This window comes from Phyllobates terribilis, unplaced genomic scaffold, assembly GCF_046119375.1.
Source record: "Phyllobates terribilis strain yellow unplaced genomic scaffold, ASM4611937v1 Scaffold_27__1_contigs__length_16484149, whole genome shotgun sequence".
NCBI lineage: Eukaryota > Metazoa > Chordata > Amphibia > Anura > Dendrobatidae > Phyllobates > Phyllobates terribilis.
The window spans coordinates 5,107,098-5,126,947 of NW_027362787.1; the positions used below are offsets into that span (position 1 = coordinate 5,107,098).

General features: G+C 47.0%; 4 non-coding genes and 2 pseudogenes across 4 annotated transcripts; all 6 read right to left on the reverse strand.

Moving 5' to 3' along the window:
* Nucleotides 1-1,366: 1,366 nt before the first annotated feature.
* LOC141178499 (U2 spliceosomal RNA) lies at nt 1,367-1,557 on the reverse strand. Its single transcript, XR_012254778.1, has one exon. It is a non-coding gene; the product is annotated as a U2 spliceosomal RNA (small nuclear RNA).
* A 1,115-nt stretch (nt 1,558-2,672) lies between these two features.
* Nucleotides 2,673-2,880, reverse strand: LOC141177780 (U2 spliceosomal RNA; annotated as a pseudogene).
* Nucleotides 2,881-3,642: 762 nt separating this feature from the next.
* LOC141178125 (U2 spliceosomal RNA) lies at nt 3,643-3,734 on the reverse strand (annotated as a pseudogene).
* Nucleotides 3,735-4,849: 1,115 nt separating this feature from the next.
* Nucleotides 4,850-5,040, reverse strand: LOC141178512 (U2 spliceosomal RNA). The gene has a single exon (XR_012254790.1). It is a non-coding gene; the product is annotated as a U2 spliceosomal RNA (small nuclear RNA).
* A 1,115-nt stretch (nt 5,041-6,155) lies between these two features.
* Nucleotides 6,156-6,346, reverse strand: LOC141178524 (U2 spliceosomal RNA). Its single transcript, XR_012254801.1, has one exon. It is a non-coding gene; the product is annotated as a U2 spliceosomal RNA (small nuclear RNA).
* A 1,115-nt stretch (nt 6,347-7,461) lies between these two features.
* Nucleotides 7,462-7,656, reverse strand: LOC141177839 (U2 spliceosomal RNA). The gene has a single exon (XR_012254376.1). It is a non-coding gene; the product is annotated as a U2 spliceosomal RNA (small nuclear RNA).
* Nucleotides 7,657-19,850: the final 12,194 nt, after the last annotated feature.

Genomic DNA, 19,850 nt, shown 5'->3' on the forward strand with positions numbered 1-19,850 from the left:
AAAGGCAACAAGGTTGCAAATTGCAGCCGCTTGCAATCTGCGCTCCCAGTGTTCTTGCAGCGAAAAACACCTGGAAGCTGGGGGATCGCAACTCGTTACCCTGGGACTAAGCCCTCTCCCTAATAGCAGCAAGCAGGTTAAGTCCACCAAAGTGGACGATCCTGCCAGGCCAAGGAGAGGGGTACCCGAGTGCCCTTCAACCACAATCTCCTGCAATAAAGCACTTGATCGTAGCCAAAAGGCCGAGAAGCGATAACCAGAATTGGTTTCAAACTACGGAGCCACCCAAGGATCCTGAAAAGTCCATTTGTGGAGATGAGCTCCTGGACTCCCGTTAAGAAGACATGTTGTCAACCTCTAGATCCCTTACATGCCTGCACTTTTCGGCTTGCTGCTGCTGCAATCCACGCGTTTTAGATCTGCATAACTCCACCTCTTTAAACACAGCACCTTCACCCCCTGCTGTTCCCACCCGCCTCAACACCGTTGGAAGGGAGGAGAACCAATTAAGGCGGGGGGTGGGGTGGAACGAGCAGCTGTCTACCCTTAGCAGGAGGGCTCCTGATTACATACCTCTCCTGCTGCTGCTGCTGGCTGTCCAGCAGCAGACTGAAGGTGGCTGCTGCTGTGCACAGGTATATAAAGGCTCAGAGCCTATTATGACACGCGCAGCCAGCGTTCCATTGCCACATTCCATCTACTGCAGGCAGGATACCTGGCTGGCTGAATGTCGCTGAGAAGCTCACAGAGACCGCCATAAGCAACAGTTTAACAGAATGCCACAGACTAATCAACCAAACTTTTTGGGTTGGGTTCTCTTTTATAGTCTGCAGGCATTAAATGAAAGAAGTCAGTGTTCCAGCAGAAGGAGACAACGTTTCAGAAAAGGCATTGTAGCAAACCAAAAAAGAAATTTTAAGCGCAGCAGAGTAACCAGCGCACATACCTGTTAGCTCAGGTGAGTTTAAAAGGCTGCTGTTGATAACAAGGGCATTTGCTAAATAGATGGTGTGTGTGCAACAATATACTGAAAGGTCAATTATATTGTGCAGCTTATCTCACCACCTGTAGTTATTTAGGTGAAAGCTCCAAAATGCTTGCCTAATATGTCTGTTTATCCAAAAGGAAGTAAAAAGGGAGAGCTAGAAAGATAGCATTGCATCACATTACATGGCAATGCAATGCACAGTTGCTGAAGTTGAACCAAAATGAGCTTGTAATCTGGCTTCTGCAACTTTGAACATGAAAAATCCAATGAGGAGAAGAAAAGCAAAGCCAAAGAGTCCATCCCAAAATCCGACAAACAAGCAAAATGAACAAAAAACATTGAATTCAATTCTTTCTGATTTTAGAAACTGCATTAAAGAAGGGGTGCACCGGTCCTGGAGATACTGCAATACCAGGTCAATGCGTGGAGTGGACAGAGCAAGCTCTTTTTCCATCTCCCTGTTCTAAAAATCCATTTAATATATGGTCCCCAGATAGGGGACGTATCAGATATTAAACTGATAAGAACAGATACTACACTTGATCTTAGCCAAAAGGCCGAGAAGCGATAACCAGAATTGGTTTCAAACTACGGAGCCACCCAAGGATCCTGAAAAGTCCATTTGTGGAGATGAGCTCCTGGACTCCCGTTAAGAAGACATGTTGTCAACCTCTAGATCCCTTACATGCCTGCACTTTTCGGCTTGCTGCTGCTGCAATCCACGCGTTTTAGATCTGCATAACTCCACCTCTTTAAACACAGCACCTTCACCCCCTGCTGTTCCCACCCGCCTCAACACCGTTGGAAGGGAGGAGAACCAATTAAGGCGGGGGGTGGGGTGGAACGAGCAGCTGTCTACCCTTAGCAGGAGGGCTCCTGATTACATACCTCTCCTGCTGCTGCTGCTGCTGGCTGTCCAGCAGCAGACTGAAGGTGGCTGCTGCTGTGCACAGGTATATAAAGGCTCAGAGCCTATTATGACACGCGCAGCCAGCGTTCCATTGCCACATTCCATCTACTGCAGGCAGGATACCTGGCTGGCTGAATGTCGCTGAGAAGCTCACAGAGACCGCCATAAGCAACAGTTTAACAGAATGCCACAGACTAATCAACCAAACTTTTTGGGTTGGGTTCTCTTTTATAGTCTGCAGGCATTAAATGAAAGAAGTCAGTGTTCCAGCAGAGGGAGACAACGTTTCAGAAAAGGCATTGTAGCAAACCAAAAAAGAAATTTTAAGCGCAGCAGAGTAACCAGCGCACATACCTGTTAGCTCAGGTGAGTTTAAAAGGCTGCTGTTGATAACAAGGGCATTTGCTAAATAGATGGTGTGTGTGCAACAATATACTGAAAGGTCAATTATATTGTGCAGCTTATCTCACCACCTGTAGTTATTTAGGTGAAAGCTCCAAAATGCTTGCCTAATATGTCTGTTTATCCAAAAGGAAGTAAAAAGGGAGAGCTAGAAAGATAGCATTGCATCACATTACATGGCAATGCAATGCACAGTTGCTGAAGTTGAACCAAAATGAGCTTGTAATCTGGCTTCTGCAACTTTGAACATGAAAAATCCAATGAGGAGAAGAAAAGCAAAGCCAAAGAGTCCATCCCAAAATCCGACAAACAAGCAAAATGAACAAAAAACATTGAATTCAATTCTTTCTGATTTTAGAAACTGCATTAAAGAAGGGGTGCACCGGTCCTGGAGATACTGCAATACCAGGTCAATGCGTGGAGTGGACAGAGCAAGCTCTTTTTCCATCTCCCTGTTCTAAAAATCCATTTAATATATGGTCCCCAGATAGGGGACGTATCAGATATTAAACTGATAAGAACAGATTTTTTCTTTTTTTAAGCCCGAATTCGTGTACAAAACCCGAGTGCGCTTAAAAAAGTGACAAGTGCCACAAAAAAAGTGCACTAGGATGCTGGTCTAATTGAAACCCTCTCCAAAAGGAGAAGGGTCCCCCAAACCATTCCCCGTCCCTCCGAGCCAAAAGGCTACAGCGAGGAACAGGGACAAAAAGCCACCTCCAGCCGAAGCCAGAGGCGACCCAATCTTACCCCCAGCACCTGCCCGAGTTCTCACCCGAGCAAGGCACTGGGAGCCAAAGACTGTGCTCCCCACCCGGAAGAGGGGAGCCAACAACACTCTCCTCCCGAAAGAGGAGAGCCAGGGGGGTTCAGGGGGGAGCGGAACCTGATGGCCACACACTCTCCCCCTAGACCTGCCAAGAGAGGAACCCGTAAGGGAACCGCATCCCGACAAAATCCTAGTAGGACGTGACACACGTGAATAAGTGGACACACAGTGACAAAGAAATTAAATAAATAGTGAAGGTTTCACAGTATAATACTGCCCAGACCTTCGACCGGGAATTGAAAAATTCCCCATCCTAAGGCCAGAAGGCCCGGAATAAGGGTGTGTGCGAAGAAAGAAAATTTGAAGTGCTTGTGCAAATGTGCCATAAACTCAAGTGGGGTTCCCAATCCCAGTGAGTTAAGGCACCCCAGGGTCACCACTCCTGGGGCACTTCACACTTCGGGCTTTCGATCTTCCCCGGCCCAATGGCGTCGATCCTGGGGGGCCATGCTTTCCACCAGATGACTATATTAGCCACCTGGGGTACTAACAAGCGCCTAAACCCCAGTGTGCATAATGTATCAATCTACTAGGGCGGCCAACATCCAAAACCGCCTTTTCGAAAGATACTACACTTGATCTTAGCCAAAAGGCCGAGAAGCGATAACCAGAATTGGTTTCAAACTACGGAGCCACCCAAGGATCCTGAAAAGTCCATTTGTGGAGATGAGCTCCTGGACTCCCGTTAAGAAGACATGTTGTCAACCTCTAGATCCCTTACATGCCTGCACTTTTCGGCTTGCTGCTGCTGCAATCCACGCGTTTTAGATCTGCATAACTCCACCTCTTTAAACACAGCACCTTCACCCCCTGCTGTTCCCACCCGCCTCAACACCGTTGGAAGGGAGGAGAACCAATTAAGGCGGGGGGTGGGGTGGAACGAGCAGCTGTCTACCCTTAGCAGGAGGGCTCCTGATTACATACCTCTCCTGCTGCTGCTGCTGCTGGCTGTCCAGCAGCAGACTGAAGGTGGCTGCTGCTGTGCACAGGTATATAAAGGCTCAGAGCCTATTATGACACGCGCAGCCAGCGTTCCATTGCCACATTCCATCTACTGCAGGCAGGATACCTGGCTGGCTGAATGTCGCTGAGAAGCTCACAGAGACCGCCATAAGCAACAGTTTAACAGAATGCCACAGACTAATCAACCAAACTTTTTGGGTTGGGTTCTCTTTTATAGTCTGCAGGCATTAAATGAAAGAAGTCAGTGTTCCAGCAGAAGGAGACAACGTTTCAGAAAAGGCATTGTAGCAAACCAAAAAAGAAATTTTAAGCGCAGCAGAGTAACCAGCGCACATACCTGTTAGCTCAGGTGAGTTTAAAAGGCTGCTGTTGATAACAAGGGCATTTGCTAAATAGATGGTGTGTGTGCAACAATATACTGAAAGGTCAATTATATTGTGCAGCTTATCTCACCACCTGTAGTTATTTAGGTGAAAGCTCCAAAATGCTTGCCTAATATGTCTGTTTATCCAAAAGGAAGTAAAAAGGGAGAGCTAGAAAGATAGCATTGCATCACATTACATGGCAATGCAATGCACAGTTGCTGAAGTTGAACCAAAATGAGCTTGTAATCTGGCTTCTGCAACTTTGAACATGAAAAATCCAATGAGGAGAAGAAAAGCAAAGCCAAAGAGTCCATCCCAAAATCCGACAAACAAGCAAAATGAACAAAAAACATTGAATTCAATTCTTTCTGATTTTAGAAACTGCATTAAAGAAGGGGTGCACCGGTCCTGGAGATACTGCAATACCAGGTCAATGCGTGGAGTGGACAGAGCAAGCTCTTTTTCCATCTCCCTGTTCTAAAAATCCATTTAATATATGGTCCCCAGATAGGGGACGTATCAGATATTAAACTGATAAGAACAGATACTACACTTGATCTTAGCCAAAAGGCCGAGAAGCGATAACCAGAATTGGTTTCAAACTACGGAGCCACCCAAGGATCCTGAAAAGTCCATTTGTGGAGATGAGCTCCTGGACTCCCGTTAAGAAGACATGTTGTCAACCTGTAGATCCCTTACATGCCTGCACTTTTCGGCTTGCTGCTGCTGCAATCCACGCGTTTTAGATCTGCATAACTCCACCTCTTTAAACACAGCACCTTCACCCCCTGCTGTTCCCACCCGCCTCAACACCGTTGGAAGGGAGGAGAACCAATTAAGGCGGGGGGTGGGGTGGAACGAGCAGCTGTCTACCCTTAGCAGGAGGGCTCCTGATTACATACCTCTCCTGCTGCTGCTGCTGCTGGCTGTCCAGCAGCAGACTGAAGGTGGCTGCTGCTGTGCACAGGTATATAAAGGCTCAGAGCCTATTATGACACGCGCAGCCAGCGTTCCATTGCCACATTCCATCTACTGCAGGCAGGATACCTGGCTGGCTGAATGTCGCTGAGAAGCTCACAGAGACCGCCATAAGCAACAGTTTAACAGAATGCCACAGACTAATCAACCAAACTTTTTGGGTTGGGTTCTCTTTTATAGTCTGCAGGCATTAAATGAAAGAAGTCAGTGTTCCAGCAGAAGGAGACAACGTTTCAGAAAAGGCATTGTAGCAAACCAAAAAAGAAATTTTAAGCGCAGCAGAGTAACCAGCGCACATACCTGTTAGCTCAGGTGAGTTTAAAAGGCTGCTGTTGATAACAAGGGCATTTGCTAAATAGATGGTGTGTGTGCAACAATATACTGAAAGGTCAATTATATTGTGCAGCTTATCTCACCACCTGTAGTTATTTAGGTGAAAGCTCCAAAATGCTTGCCTAATATGTCTGTTTATCCAAAAGGAAGTAAAAAGGGAGAGCTAGAAAGATAGCATTGCATCACATTACATGGCAATGCAATGCACAGTTGCTGAAGTTGAACCAAAATGAGCTTGTAATCTGGCTTCTGCAACTTTGAACATGAAAAATCCAATGAGGAGAAGAAAAGCAAAGCCAAAGAGTCCATCCCAAAATCCGACAAACAAGCAAAATGAACAAAAAACATTGAATTCAATTCTTTCTGATTTTAGAAACTGCATTAAAGAAGGGGTGCACCGGTCCTGGAGATACTGCAATACCAGGTCAATGCGTGGAGTGGACAGAGCAAGCTCTTTTTCCATCTCCCTGTTCTAAAAATCCATTTAATATATGGTCCCCAGATAGGGGACGTATCAGATATTAAACTGATAAGAACAGATACTACACTTGATCTTAGCCAAAAGGCCGAGAAGCGATAACCAGAATTGGTTTCAAACTACGGAGCCACCCAAGGATCCTGAAAAGTCCATTTGTGGAGATGAGCTCCTGGACTCCCGTTAAGAAGACATGTTGTCAACCTCTAGATCCCTTACATGCCTGCACTTTTCGGCTTGCTGCTGCTGCAATCCACGCGTTTTAGATCTGCATAACTCCACCTCTTTAAACACAGCACCTTCACCCCCTGCTGTTCCCACCCGCCTCAACACCGTTGGAAGGGAGGAGAACCAATTAAGGCGGGGGGTGGGGTGGAACGAGCAGCTGTCTACCCTTAGCAGGAGGGCTCCTGATTACATACCTCTCCTGCTGCTGCTGCTGCTGGCTGTCCAGCAGCAGACTGAAGGTGGCTGCTGCTGTGCACAGGTATATAAAGGCTCAGAGCCTATTATGACACGCGCAGCCAGCGTTCCATTGCCACATTCCATCTACTGCAGGCAGGATACCTGGCTGGCTGAATGTCGCTGAGAAGCTCACAGAGACCGCCATAAGCAACAGTTTAACAGAATGCCACAGACTAATCAACCAAACTTTTTGGGTTGGGTTCTCTTTTATAGTCTGCAGGCATTAAATGAAAGAAGTCAGTGTTCCAGCAGAAGGAGACAACGTTTCAGAAAAGGCATTGTAGCAAACCAAAAAAGAAATTTTAAGCGCAGCAGAGTAACCAGCGCACATACCTGTTAGCTCAGGTGAGTTTAAAAGGCTGCTGTTGATAACAAGGGCATTTGCTAAATAGATGGTGTGTGTGCAACAATATACTGAAAGGTCAATTATATTGTGCAGCTTATCTCACCACCTGTAGTTATTTAGGTGAAAGCTCCAAAATGCTTGCCTAATATGTCTGTTTATCCAAAAGGAAGTAAAAAGGGAGAGCTAGAAAGATAGCATTGCATCACATTACATGGCAATGCAATGCACAGTTGCTGAAGTTGAACCAAAATGAGCTTGTAATCTGTCTTCTGCAACTTTGAACATGAAAAATCCAATGAGGAGAAGAAAAGCAAAGCCAAAGAGTCCATCCCAAAATCCGACAAACAAGCAAAATGAACAAAAAACATTGAATTCAATTCTTTCTGATTTTAGAAACTGCATTAAAGAAGGGGTGCACCGGTCCTGGAGATACTGCAATACCAGGTCAATGCGTGGAGTGGACAGAGCAAGCTCTTTTTCCATCTCCCTGTTCTAAAAATCCATTTAATATATGGTCCCCAGATAGGGGACGTATCAGATATTAAACTGATAAGAACAGATTTTTTTTTTTTTTTTAATTTGGCTATCCCCTGCAGAGGGATAAAACCGTTTATTAAAACTTTAACAAATTACAAGCATAATTACACAAATACCAAACGTTAAAAGACAAATGAAATTTACAAAACAAAAAAATACAAAGATTTTAAATAATTAGGTTCCATTGGTCAACAAGCCATTTTTTGGAAATATGTACATTCTTCTTTTTGTCAATTAAATAATAAGTATACATTTGACATAAATATAAACTTAAAACATCATTCACTGATAAAACATCTTGTTTAAAAATAGCAATGTTGCGCGCTTTCCAGAGAGATGACTTGGCGCAGTTCACTGTCTTCCAAGCCATTGTGTACTGGTCCATTGTGGGGCATTCCATAAGTCCGTATAGCACAGTTTTATATGTAAAGTCCTTGAGGTCTGCCACCCTTTCCAGTAGGGGGAGCAGTCTTCTCCAGAAATCCTTTGCAAAATTACATGTCCATAATAGATGTTCCACCGTTTCCTCGTCTTGGCATCCGGCTCTTGGGCAGATGGCAGACCTCACAAATCCTCTTCTGTATTGGAATGCCCGGCAAGGAAGACAGCGGTGCATGCAACTCCAAGCCAGATCTCTCTGTTCATTAAAAAGATAAAAAACGTTAATCATTTTCCAGATAGACATAGATTTGTCATCATCATATCTGTCAACATTACATATTTCCTCACTTTTACGTATTTCTTTAATTAGTTTCTTACTATTTCTTAATTCCTCTATTTTCTTAGTCCCTAAATTAAAATCGGACACTATTTTCCTTAAAATCTCATAATGCGTCGACAAATTAAAAGCATGGGGCACAGATATATTAACTTCATACCATCCAAACTTTCTCATAAAAAATCCTGTATTAAAACGCATAAAAAAGGACCAATAGTGATTCTTAAAAAGGGCATTAAAACAGTAAACGAACAGATGGATTAAAAGAAACCTATTAAAATCTGGAAAATCTTTACCACCTTTTACTTTTGATTTCATCACGATTTCTCTTTTCAGCTTTTCCATTTTTGAGTTCCAAAAGAAGGTAAAACAGGTTTTGGTTATCTTTTTTAAAACATTAACAGGCGGGGGGAAAACCATGCTAAGATACAATAAAAGAGGTAAAATCACCATCTTTAAAACCAATACTTTACCCTCCATTGTAAGTCTCCTCATGTTCCACATACATATTTTCGTATTTACTTTCTGTGTAACTGTTTCCCAACTATTATAACCATCATTATTTTCAGTGAATGATATACCTAAAATGGAAATGGATTCGGAGACATTAATTGGTACATCACGTAAAATCATCCCCCAACACTTAAAATGTTACACTTATTAAAATTGATTTTAAAACCAGAAGCTAGGCAAAAGGATTGCACTTGATGGAGAGTGGCCGTAAGTGATGGTGCATCTGTACACAAGACCGCCACGTCATCCATGTAGCCTACAACCTTGGCCCCCAAACCACCGCTTCCAGGCAGAGGGACACCGCATATCTGTTTATTTTGGCGTATTGCACATAACATTGGTTCCAGTGCACAGATAAACAGTAGGGGGGACAGAGGGCATCCCTGTTTCACCCCTGACCGTAAAAATACCTCTTGTGTCTTAAAACCATTCACTAAAATCTTACTTGTACAATCCTTGTAAAATGCTTTAAGCGATAGTAAAAACCCTTCTGGTATGCCCATTTTCTCTAAAACTTTAAAAAGATAAAAGTGTGAGACACGGTCAAATGCTTTTTCAAAATCAATAGATAAAATCGCCATTTTCCCCTTTCTGTCTTTCACATCCTCAATACAGTCTTTCACTAAATTCAGATTGTCCCATATACTGCGCCCCGGCACCCCACACACTTGATTAGAATGAATAACTTTGCTGATGACTTCTTTTAGACGATTTGCACAAATTTTAGCCATTATTTTATAGTCACAATTTAAAAGTGTTATTGGTCTCCAGTTTTCTAATTTTGATTTATCGCCTTTTTTGTATAGGAGGGAGACTTCACCTTTCTTCCAGGAATTTAATAAAACCTTATTATTAAAAACCTCAGTAAACAAATAAAACAAATCATCTTTTAAAATATCATAAAAACATACATAAAATTCTATTGGGATGCCATCAGGACCAGGGACCTTTCCAGTTTTAAAACTTTTAATAGTTTTTAACACTTCTTGTTCCGTTAAAACTTGGGATAAAAACTCTTGGGATGCGGGATCTAAAACAGCTGTTAGTCCTTGCAGCGAATCATCCATTAATTTATTATCTATATTTTTTCCATTAAAAAGATTAGAAAAAAAAACCTCAACTTTACCCAGCATATTTTTTATATTATTCTCACCATCTATATGGTCAATTATCACTTTTTCTTTTTTATTTTTCCTAAAAAAATATCTGGAACACTTTTCATTTTCTTCTATATGTTGTACTCTAGAACGAAAAATTATCTCTTTTCATTTTTGTTCTAGCCATTTTGAAATCTCTTCTTTTAAGTTTGAAATATCAACTTGTACATCTATCCCATTGTCTCTGAGCTTAAATAATGTTTGTAGGCGGGTATTTAAAATTCTATATTCTTCATATTTTTCTTTGGCTCTACATATACTCTTTTTAATAAAAAAGTCTTTTATTTTTACTTTCATTCTATCCCACCATACACTCATAGTCTCATTTGTTTTTTTCCCTTTTCTACATTTCCTATAAAACTCAATAAAATCTGATAAAATCTGCGGGTCGGTTAAAAGGGATACGTTCATTTTCCAGCTTTTCTTACCACATTTTTTGTTGTCATTTACTTCTATGGTAAAGGATAAAAGTTTATGGTCTGAAAATATATTAGTTAAAACTTCACATTTGGCAGGTATTGTTTTATCTGAACCAAAAATAAAATCAATCCTAGAGCTACAATTAGCATTGCTCCAAGTGAAACCGGCGTCCTCTGTGCTGTCACTATGACACTCTTTATATATGTCTATCAATTTAGCATCTTTGACTATATCATGTAGCATACCTGAGGTTTTATCGTAGTTCCTGCTTACAGAGCTGGAGCGCCGGTTTTCACCTTTTAAAAACACAATTAAAATCCCCTGCTAAGATAAAAGGTTCAGAGTTATTAATAAATAATGGTAAAAGATCAAGCATTTCGGCTCTTTCATTTTTCTCTGGGGATCCATAAAAATTTAAAAACTGCCATCTAATACCATCAATAAAAGCTTTCACTAATAAAATACGACCTGGTAAAATTTCCTGAATAAAATCAATTAAAACGTTCCCTTTAAAAAGTATGGCTACACCCGCTGATCCTGCAGCATTCGATCCGGACCAGACAGATGGCCCACACTTCCACTCATCTTTATATTTTTGATATGACATTTCATGTGGGATATTACATTCTTGCAGAAAAAATACAGATGCAGTAAAACACGTAAAAAAATTAAAAAGAGCAGTTCTTCTCGTGTTAGATTTTATGCCTCTCACGTTGAGGGAAATACCTTTGAGTTCAGCCATCATTAGAAAATGTAGAAATTTTACTTAGGTAACTAAGAGCAACGGATTTACCTGTCCGATGAACCTGATCAGACCACTGGGCTTGCGCCTCCCTCCTCATCTGATATTATCGTCACGAGAGTCTCCGTGGAGGAGGAAAGATTACCACATTTATATAAACCCGACGCTACACTGGCATAGCTCGGAGGGCTGGCTGGCAGAACCCGCTGGGTCTCCATTGGCTGGCCATGCAGTTCCTCATCAGGTGGGTCCCCGAGGGGTTCCGACGCCCCTGTTTGACCTGTAGAAGGTCGTCCTAAAGGAGGAGGTTGCGCACAAGGCAGAGCCTCTGACTCTTCAGAGGCAGCAAGATCCCGGTCCCCACCTGTAGCAGCGGAGACCGAAACCCCTGAGGGTCCAGCGTCCACGTCCCCTTCTGGAGAAGTGTCCATCTGTTCACCTCCTGCTGCCTCCTCCGAACCACCCTTTTTCTTTTTCTTAGGACCCACCTTTATCCACTCAGCGCCCTCAGCACTAGGAGACCCAGACTGGGCATGGGCTTCTGTGTCGGCCTTTTGCCGGTCCCTTTTGACCTTACCAGTAGTGCCCTTCTGCTCCTTCTCAGCCCTCCTTTTGGACTCCCGCAGGTCCTGCAGCCAGGTTTTGGGATTTGGTATTTTACCTGTCATAGACTCTGGAGACACTTCACTATTTGGTACGCCCTTATTGTCTCCAGAGGCTCCAGGTTGTTGTTCCTCCTCCTGAGGGGTGGTCTGATCTTTTGGTCCTTGGTCGGACGTCTTGGACTTCCCCTTTTGCTCATCTTCCCGAAATCTGTGAGGGCAAGAAAAATAAAAGTGACCTGGAGTCTGGCAAAAACTGCATTTCTTTTCCTTAGGGCATTCTTTTGTCTCATGTTCTTCACTAGCACAATTTCTACATGATACATGACAGTTTTCTTTTGAATGACCATAGCGCCCACAATTTCTGCAATATACTGGCATCCCAGAAAAGAAGAAATCCCCATTTGTTTGCCCAATTTTGAAACGGGCAGGGGGGAGCCGTATACCACCTGGTGTATTTGGATCTCTTGTACACTTCACAAGGAATTTCCACTTAGATGTCCATATGTTATATTCGTTTAATATCTTCCCAATACATTTAACACTTTTAAAATAAATTGCTAGAAATGACATTACTTCTGGAGCAGAAACAAAGGGCGAAAATATTTTTACAATAACCAGTCTTACCTCATCCAGGACGTGCTCAACAATTTGTATCCCTTTCAAAACAGGACTATTTTCAACTTTTTTTAACTTTTCTAGTACATCTCTAAAAATACCTTCTCCGGTGAATGTGATGTCATAGTCACCTCTTCTGGGATAATCCTGGATGGAGAGAATTTCATTCCTTTGTACGCCAAGAAGGTTCCTGAGCACGTCCTGGACTACATACCCTAATTTCCTCATATCCGAGCCACCCGCCGTGAAGTGAACTCGGATAGAGTTTTTTAGCCTCGCATAAAGAGGCACGAGGTTAGGGTCAACCTCCATGGAAAAAGGCAACAAGGTTGCAAATTGCAGCCGCTTGCAATCTGCGCTCCCAGTGTTCTTGCAGCGAAAAACACCTGGAAGCTGGGGGATCGCAACTCGTTACCCTGGGACTAAGCCCTCTCCCTAATAGCAGCAAGCAGGTTAAGTCCACCAAAGTGGACGATCCTGCCAGGCCAAGGAGAGGGGTACCCGAGTGCCCTTCAACCACAATCTCCTGCAATAAAGCACTTGATCGTAGCCAAAAGGCCGAGAAGCGATAACCAGAATTGGTTTCAAACTACGGAGCCACCCAAGGATCCTGAAAAGTCCATTTGTGGAGATGAGCTCCTGGACTCCCGTTAAGAAGACATGTTGTCAACCTCTAGATCCCTTACATGCCTGCACTTTTCGGCTTGCTGCTGCTGCAATCCACGCGTTTTAGATCTGCATAACTCCACCTCTTTAAACACAGCACCTTCACCCCCTGCTGTTCCCACCCGCCTCAACACCGTTGGAAGGGAGGAGAACCAATTAAGGCGGGGGGTGGGGTGGAACGAGCAGCTGTCTACCCTTAGCAGGAGGGCTCCTGATTGCATACCTCTCCTGCTGCTGCTGCTGCTGGCTGTCCAGCAGCAGACTGAAGGTGGCTGCTGCTGTGCACAGGTATATAAAGGCTCAGAGCCTATTATGACACGCGCAGCCAGCGTTCCATTGCCACATTCCATCTACTGCAGGCAGGATACCTGGCTGGCTGAATGTCGCTTTGAAGCTCACAGAGACCGCCATAAGCAACAGTTTAACAGAATGCCACAGACTAATCAACCAAACTTTTTGGGTTGGGTTCTCTTTTATAGTCTGCAGGCATTAAATGAAAGAAGTCAGTGTTCCAGCAGAAGGAGACAACGTTTCAGAAAAGGCATTGTAGCAAACCAAAAAAGAAATTTTAAGCGCAGCAGAGTAACCAGCGCACATACCTGTTAGCTCAGGTGAGTTTAAAAGGCTGCTGTTGATAACAAGGGCATTTGCTAAATAGATGGTGTGTGTGCAACAATATACTGAAAGGTCAATTATATTGTGCAGCTTATCTCACCACCTGTAGTTATTTAGGTGAAAGCTCCAAAATGCTTGCCTAATATGTCTGTTTATCCAAAAGGAAGTAAAAAGGGAGAGCTAGAAAGATAGCATTGCATCACATTACATGGCAATGCAATGCACAGTTGCTGAAGTTGAACCAAAATGAGCTTGTAATCTGGCTTCTGCAACTTTGAACATGAAAAATCCAATGAGGAGAAGAAAAGTGTGGCACCCCAGGGGTCTGGTTTTCCACAGTAATGTAATGTTATGTCTGAGAGCAGGTGGGAGGTCCTTTGGTCAGGGATCCTGTGCATGCCACACCTCCTGCCCAGTCTTGGGAGGGGAAGAACTTCCCCTGTATAAACCCGGGGCTGAGGCAGGGTGAGTCAGACAAGGAGAGTGGAGACAAGAAGCAGCATAGGAAACAGCAGAGTTCCAAGGAGTCAGGGGCTGGCAGCTGCAGCGCTCGCCCTGACTAAGAAGATTCTTTACCGGACCCGGAGTCCGAGGCTGTGGGGACTAACTTCTACCCAGCAGCAGAATCCGTCAGGCAGGGGATTTCAGGTCCTCTGGCCCAGAAGCCCGAAGGCACGGTCACACGCGTGGGACCAGCACCGCCATCGTGGAGCGGAAGCCATTAGAAGGCCCCGAGTCACCGGCCATACGGGTGAGCACCACACGGTACACTCAGGGACGTGGGCTACTTACATCAGCTTCTAGCAAGGTAGCCAGAAGAGTACAGTCAGTTTGTGAGGCCTATAACTACGCCTGGCCAGGGGAGATCCCATCTGCTCAAAGACTGACCAGGCCCCGTTTGCTAGCAAGTACTCCGAGAGGGTCTATCGTTGTTACCAGTAAAGACCCTGAACTACACCGTACCGTCTCTGAGTGGTTCCTGCTACCCCCATCATCCACGTCGGCTGCCCTGAGGCCATACCCCTCCCGTTGGGGGTTATACTATCACGCTGCACAATCCTACCACCGGCCTCAGCGGTGTGCCCTGCAGCAGCAGCTCCCTGGCTGCACTCAACGGGTGGCGTAGTCATCAACTATTTACTACTAATAGATTGCCGTCTAGTTTGACTCCCTGGGCACGGACCGGGTCACCGCCACGAGACTACAACCCTCTACTGATCCGGCTCCGGGTAGGCTCCCGCATGCGCAACGCAGCGCGACACAGGCCCAGGGGCGCGTCAACATTGGCGTAGTCGGCAGGATTTCGTGCCCGCAACCACCGGGTACTGCGTGCCTGAAAAGCAAAGACTGTTCAAACTTACCAGTGGTGAAGATTCCCGCTATCCGTGGAGGTTTCCCGCCATCCGGCGCCATCTTCTACCTTCTTCCCGCCATCGGTGAAGTTTCCCGCCATCCGGCGCCATCTTCGGCCTTCTTCCCGCCATCCGTGGAGTTTTCCCGCCGTTGGACGCCATCTTGGGGACGCCGCGCGGGAAGAAGAGGGGCGTGGACTCCGAAAGCGCGCGAGAACTGAAGCCCCGCCTCACGTCCGGACGTTGCGTAAGGTCCTGGAAGGAGCCCAGCAGACGCCGACGTCACAGGAGCGCGACGGAAGGTCCTCAACCCTGACGATCCACTGCGGAGCCGCGGCCTACGGAAGAGGATCATCGCAAGGTAGGCCACGGTCCACTAGGGGGGAGGAAGATGTCGGATACGGAGGAGAGCTTCACTGCCCCAACCCCCGCCAGCGCTACCGCTGCTGCAGTTATGCCCTTCACCATGCCCTATATCCCGGGAGCAGCTTGGCTACCCCAGTATTCAGGGGAGTCACATACCCTGCATGACTTTAGAGAAAAGCTGGATAGCCTCTTCCAGGTGTACCCCCTCACAGAAGAGCAAAAAGTGAGCATCCTGGTGGCCCAACTAACTGGGGCAGCCAAAAGGGAAGTAAAATCCTGGCCACCTGGGAGGAAGACTGTCGCAGGGGTACTAACCCGGCTGAAGGACACCTTTGATACCCGCACCTCAGCCGAGATTAAGCTTAGATTCTACGGGTGCAAGCAGCGAGCGCATGAGAGTATAAGGGACTATGCACTAAACCTACAAGAGGCCCTGAGGGCCATAAAGCAGACCGACCCTGATGGGGTGGGAAACGAGGACAGGTTGTTGACTGAACAATTTATAGAGGGTTTATATTGCAATGCCCACCGAACCCAGTTGCGGGCAATGGCCTTACAGGATCCCCATCTGGACTTTGCACAGTTCAAGGACAGAGCCATCCGGGTGCTCCGAGAACCGGCACCAGGTGGCGTTGTGACCCACAGACGCCCCACTACCACTTACTACCAGGAGGCGGCGCCCTTGTCAGCAGGGCCTGTGGGAGCTGATGCGCAGGCTTTGGACAATGACCCGGCTCCAGACCTACACCATCAGGTCCAAGAGCTAGCTAAGAGCGTTGCTGCGCTAACCCGAACTGTGCAGTCTTTACAGGCTTCCACCCCAGGGAAGATCCAGCTGGCATCCGGACCGGAGGACATCCCGTGGCGTCGACCAAGGAGGACCCCACCGGCCAGAGGAAGACCCAGTGACCGATACAGCGAGGACGGACGACCCATCTGCCGCCGCTGCAATCAACCCGGACATATGGAAAGGTACTGTTCTTTAAACGGGCACAACCTGGGGTAGAGGGCCAACCCCCAGGAAAAAGATCACCAGGCCCATCGAACTGGCGCGACAGATATGTGGGAGGACGTCCAGTCTTGCCTGTGGTACTGGATGGCATTCCCATGAGTGCCCTACTGGATACCGGGTCACAGGTCACCACCATCCCGTACGTGCTCTTCAAGCAGTACTGGAATGACTCGGATATTACCCACTACCCTGACGACGACTTGAGTATCATCGCCAGCAATGGCCAGCCCGTGCCACAGATCGGATTTAAGGAGGTGGCCCTCAAAATCGGTAGAGTCGAACTGGCCGCACAGGGACTGATCATTGTAGATATTGATAAACATGAGAGTCACCCAAAAATAACTCTAGGAACTAACGTAATTGAAAATTGTCTTGCAGAGGTGATTTTCCTTTTACAGCAGGTTGCCAAGAACGCCAGCTCCGGCGAGCAGCGGGTGCTCCAGAAAGAGATCCGGGCACTGATGCAACGGCAACAAGTGGAACTCTCCGGCGGTGAGATTGGTAGCGTAAGAATGTGTGACCCTTTTCCTATTGCCATGCCCCCAAAAAGTGAAATGATGATTTGGTGCCGGGCAGCTATTGGTCTGAGAGGAAGAGATTACCAGGCAATGGTAGAACCAGTTTACTCAGACAGTAGGCCCACCATTTTGACAGCACGGGGGGTGGTCAATGTACGCCATGGGAGGGTGCCCATTCGCATAATAAATATCGGGGAGAGGGAAGTGTACCTGCCCCGGTATGCCACGCTAGCCAAATTATATACCACTAATCAAAATTCTATACAATCTGTGGAACCCTTGCCTCCATCTCACCCGGAGGAAGGTAACGGCTCTAAGAAAGACATGGAGGACTGGTGTCAGCAACTACATTTGGGTACTGATTCCACTCCCTCACATCAGAAACAAGGAGTCTATCGGGTGGTTCAAGAGTATGAGAGAGTGTTTAGTAAACACCCGTTAGACTTCGGGCGAGTCAAGGGGGTAGAACACCGCATCCCCACGGGAGATCATCCTCCCATAAAAGAGAGGTATCGACCCGTACCCCCTGCACATTACCAACACGCCAAGGGGATGCTTAGAGACATGAAGGAGGCTGGGGTAATCCGGGATAGCTGTAGCCCCTGGGCAGCCCCACTAGTTTTAGTCAAAAAGAAAGACAACACCATGAGGATGTGTGTAGATTACCGGAAAATCAACCGTATCACACACAAGGATGCGTACCCCTTACCAAGGATAGAGGAGTCATTGGCTGCTTTAAGATCTGCTAACTTCTTCTCTACCTTGGATCTCACTAGCGGGTACTGGCAGGTTCCTGTAGCAGAGGCGGACCGGGAGAAGACCGCATTCACCACCCCGATGGGACTTAGTGAGTTCACCTGCATGCCGTTCGGACTCTGCAACGCCCCAGGAACCTTCCAACGATTAATGGAGTGCTGTCTGGGCCACAGAAACTTCGAGACGGTCCTGTTGTACCTGGACGATGTCATCGTATACTCCAAAACTTATGAGGACCACCTGAAACACCTGGCGGAGGTGTTCGAAGCTCTGGCGAGTTACGGCCTAAAGGTGAAACCCTCCAAGTGTCACCTCCTGAAACCAAAGGTGCAATACCTGGGACACGTGGTGAGCGCTGACGGAGTGGCTCCCGACCCCGATAAAATCACCGCAATTAAGGGATGGCCAAGCCCCTCCAGCGTAAAAGAAGTGCGGCAGTTCCTAGGGTTGGTAGGCTACTACCGAAGGTTTATTCCCGGTTTCACCAAAAAGGCAGCGCCTATGCAGGACCTCCTGATAGGCCAGTCCCGGAAGGCCAAGAACCAGAAGCCGCCCTTCAAATGGGAAGAGCTAGAAGAAGAGTCCTTCCGCCAGCTGAAGATGGCCCTCACGGGGGATGAAATCTTGGCGTACCCAGACTATAGCCAGCCCTTCATCCTCTACACCGACGCCAGTAACATCGGGCTAGGAGCCGTACTATCCCAGATTCAGCAGGGGAGAGAACGAGTGATCTCCTATGCCAGCCGAAAACTGCGACCCACCGAAAGGAACCCCGAGAATTACAGCTCATTTAAGCTAGAGTTCCTGGCCGTGGTATGGGCAGTCACCGAGCGCTTTAGGCATTACCTCGCTTCTTCCCGGTTCACCGTATACACGGATAACAACCCGTTGATACACCTGGACACGGCAAGACTCGGTGCCCTGGAGCAGAGGTGGATGGCCCGTCTGTCCAACTACGAGTTCACAATCAAATACCGGGCAGGACGCTCCAATACTAACGCGGATGCCCTGTCCAGGATGCCCAACCTGCCGGACGAAGGAGAAGATCCGGAGGGACTGGAAGAAGTTGAACTCCCTGCGTTCCACCGTCATGGGACTATCCAGTATTCCCACCGGGTAAGGGGTAAACAGGCTGCTACGTTGAACCCCTTACCCCACTACAACTGGGCGGAAACGCAAGACAGCGACCCTGCCGTCCGACTGGTGAAGGAGATGCTGACTCGGCCGGAGGCTCGACTTGAACCAGACGCTCCGGAGGAAGCCAAACAACTATGGGCGGAGAAGAGTCGACTATTCCTTTACAAGGGGAAGTTGTGCCGCAGAATGGTCAACTCCCGGACGCATGAACTACTCTGGCAAGTAGTGGTGCCACGAAGAGACGCAGCCATGGTGATGGAGGCATACCACGACGGAGCTGGACACTTCGGGTGGAAAAAGCTGGAGTTCCTGCTGCGCGAGCGGTTCCACTGGGTAGGCATGAGGGGAACCATCGAGAAGTGGTGCAGAGACTGTGGCCCGTGCAATCTGAGAAGGAAGGACCGGGCCAGCCAGAAGACTCCCCTGCAGTCCATCGTCACCCGGCAACCGTTGGAACTGGTAGCCTTGGATCATGTAAAACTGACCCCAAGCAGAAGTGGCTACGTCTACGCGTTAACCATCGTGGATCATTACTCCCGGTTCTTGGTTGTCGTCCCCGTCAAGGACTTAACGGCTCAAACAGCAGCTAGAGCCTTCCAGCAGCACTTCTGCCGTCCACACGGGTACCCGGACCAAGTGCTGACGGACCAGGGACCTGCCTTTGAAGCGGAGGTCTTCCAGGAATTCTGCAATCTGTATGGCTGCCGGAAGATAAGGACGACACCCTACCATCCGCAAACTAATGGACTTTGTGAAAAAATGAACCAGGTGGTAATGGATCTGCTAAAAACATTGCCCCTGGAAGAACGCAGTCTGTGGCCTGAGAAGTTGCCCGATCTGGTGGACCTATACAACCACATCCCGGTAGGTTCCACCAACTGTACCCCGGCTTACCTAATGAGGGCGAGACCTGGTAAGTTACCTGTTGACCTGGAAATGGGAGTCCTGACACCTGAGGACACTTCACCAGAAACAGACTGGGACACAGAGAGGCAGCAGCAGTACCGGAGAGTACAAGAGAGCGTGGAGCGAAGTCTCTGTCAGGCTAGGGAAAGACAAGAGAAGAC